Genomic DNA, 3,363 nt, shown 5'->3' with positions numbered 1-3,363 from the left:
CAGTGTGGCAGCACTTACACTTTGGAACTTCTGCCCTTTGATATCAGGCAAGTGCTGTACCTTTTTTTGGGGGGGGGGAAGGGAGCTGCTAAAGATTTATGTTGTTTAAGTGAGCCTACCCAGACACCTACATTTGACATGTATTTTAATATGTACATATTATTTTACAAGGCATATTTTTTAAACTGCTGATTTTATTGTATATTTCATATTTTATGTAAGCTGCTTAGAGGATTTGATTATTAAGCTGCAAATAAATCCTGTTAAAAAATTATAGCAAAAGAATAAAAACCTTTCTCTTTATTCGTGTTCCACCAGCAACTGAAGACACTCATTTTTAAACAAGCTTTTTAATTCTGTTGCAGCTTAATGTATATATCGTTAGTTCTGCTCTTTATGCGCTGCTGTTTCTAGTTTGGTAATTTGGGTTTTAATGGTTGGATCATTTTCGCATATATATTTGTCGGCTGCTGCAAGGAGCTTCTTTGTGGAGGGAGAAGTGGGATATGGATTTTAAAAAAATGAAAATGAGCAATTAATCAGGTAGTCCCTCATTCAGATCTCTCCCCCGCCTTGAACGGAGTTGGGTTTTCTCAGGAAAGACCCTCATTCTCAGTGTCAGTTACCCACCTGCAATATGGGGATATTAATGTTTAACTACTTTACTTGGTTACTGTAATGCAGGGGTCAGCAACCTTTTTCAGCTGTGGGCCGATCCACCGTCCCATAGACCATGTGGTGGGCCGGACTATATTTACACTGGGCTATTTTGAGGGTTCGTTCTATAGGACTAAACTTTTTTTTATATATATACTTCTGCAAACTTCTACTGTATAGTACTTCTACTGCTGCCTCCCTCTAATGGACAGATGTTGCCAATCTGGCTGTGTAAGTAACAACACTCACAGCTTGGACATTGGAAAAAGAGGGAACCATTAACCAACATGCTACTATTCTTCCCAGGAATTATGACCCAAATTTGTACCTCTCTTTTTTTGTTGTGGGAGAAGTTTAATTTTCATTTTTATTCTCTGTATTTCCTTCCTTCCATCTTTCTCTATTTCCTTGTTTCAGGGATTCCCATACTGTGTGACTCATAGATCACTAGTTGGTCCATGAGCTTCATTCAGGTGGTTCATGGAGTGTTGGTGAAAATACAATTAAAAATCATGCAGCATCTACTGAGGTGCTTTACCATTGCTACAACAAGCAAAAAAAAAATCATTAAGTGGTCCACTGAGAGTAATTGTAAAGTGATGGGAGTGTAGGAACCCCTGCCTTATTTCTTACATGGTTTTGAATTGTATGTTTTTGATTAAATACATTTTAAAAAAGCAATATTAAAAAATGATTAACAAGCATTATTATGTTTCGAGAAGGAAAGCAGTGAGAAAAAACAGTCAATTTTTATAACTTATTGGAATAATAAGGATTCAGCCTTGAAGAATATTGGGAATGTTATAAAGGAGGTGTTGATATGAATAAGACTTTGGCACTGGGTGGTTAATAATGTATCTGGTTAGCGATACAATGGCTCAGAATTTGAAAAACAAAACAAAAACAAAGGCATGGCATTAATTTGGGAGTAGGAGGGTGGAAATTTCTTATCGTCATTACATTTGAAGCTATAGAAAAAAGTTTGTACAAAGCATTTGTGAAATTTAAAAAAAATGCAAATGAAAAATTATTATGATTTAATTTCCATATCGCCATTCCTCTCACAGTGCAGAGCAACAGGGCAACACAACTTGATTTTGGCAATGTGCTCTATGTGTGGCTACCCTTGAGCCTGGCCTGGAGGCTCCAGCTACATTGTGCGCCCAATTTTATGAAACCCCTTTCCAGTTGATGTCTGGCAGGCCTTACTCCCTTATGGCACCTGCTGAAGACCTTTTTATTCCTGTGGGCATAGCTGCCAACTCCCTGGGACCCTGGGTGCCCAAGCACCCACAAAATTCCACATGAAGGGGCAGGGCACCCACAAATTTTGGTGCTAGGGCCATGCATGCTACGTGGCACCCTTGGCCCCGGGCACCAATGGTTGCAGGACCAAGCTGACATTCCTGCCAGCAGGCATTTTAATTTATGTTTGGTTTTGTCATTATAACTGATGTTTACGTTTGGGGCATTGTATCTTTGTAAACTATTTCGAGACGACTGCAGTTCAGAGATACATGAAGGTTTTAAATAAATAAATCAAATGATTAACAATCAATTGCAAAAACTGCAGGACCTTGGCGAGTCACTATTTCTCAGCCCAGTCTGCTTTACAGCGTATTGGTGGGGAATTTATGCTATCTTAAGCACCACGGAAGAAAGGCATGTTGTATAAATGTAACAAATATGAAATACAAAAGGTGTAGTTTCTTCTCACACATCATTGCACACAGCACATCTCTTGGGTCATTGTCCCTGAAGGGTGCTTTAAATATGCCCAGACTTACCACAGCTCAGTCTCAAATAGTATTGCGTTATAACAAAGAAAGTGCCTCTGAGCAATGTGCAGAGTGCTTGTTATTACATTTCAATACCAGCCTTCCCTTTTTATTATTAAAAAAGCACACATTCTCCCACTTTTATTCTCACAACAGCCTTGTGAGGCAGGTTAAGAAGATGAGTTAGACTAGCGCAAGATAATGTACAAGCGCTGTGGCGCTGAGGAGTGACTTGCGCCCAGGTTTCCCCAGTTTTATTTATTACATTGCTGCCCCACCTTTCCTCCAAAGAGCTGGAGGTTCTCCTCCCCACTTCATCCTCACAACAACCTTGTGAGGTAGGCTAAACGGAGAGGCTGGTGAGCTCCATGGTTGAGTAAGGGGATTGGAACCCGGGCCTCCCAGGTCCTAGCCTAGCACTGTAGCCACTACACGACACTGCCCACCACACATTATTATTATTATTATTATTATTTCACTGTTTCAACCCACATGCGAAAGAAGAGCTGCGACGGGCTTTGAGCCCAGACACCTCTCCTTCAGATTAGATGAATGAGGGAAAGCTTCTCCTCAGGGAATAGAAAACGAAATAAGCTTTCGCGCCTTTTCTCCCGCGCTTTGCTTCGCGCCCCAAACCCGCGCGCCCCCGCCCCCAACGCGCACGCGTCCTCCTCGCGCGCTTCCTTCTTTCTCTCTCAAGCGGGCAACGAATGAGGAAGCTTCCCGCCTTCTCTCTCTCTCTCTCTCGCCCCCCCCCCGCCCCGCCAAGAGCTGAGAAAGGCGTCACGCGGGCTTCCGAACCTACCGACCAATCAGAGCGAGAGGCCGCCACGGCGCGCGCTCCCTTTGCCCCGCTCTCCCACGCCCCCTCCCTCCTCGCAGCTTACCCGGCTCAGCCTTTTAAGAGCGCGCGAGCCGCTTCGCAGGC

Source organism: Zootoca vivipara, chromosome 13, assembly GCF_965207765.1.
Source record: "Zootoca vivipara chromosome 13, rZooViv2.hap1.1, whole genome shotgun sequence".
NCBI lineage: Eukaryota > Metazoa > Chordata > Lepidosauria > Squamata > Lacertidae > Zootoca > Zootoca vivipara.
The sequence above is the reverse complement of the archived record's forward strand: the minus strand, read 5'-3'. Positions refer to the sequence as shown.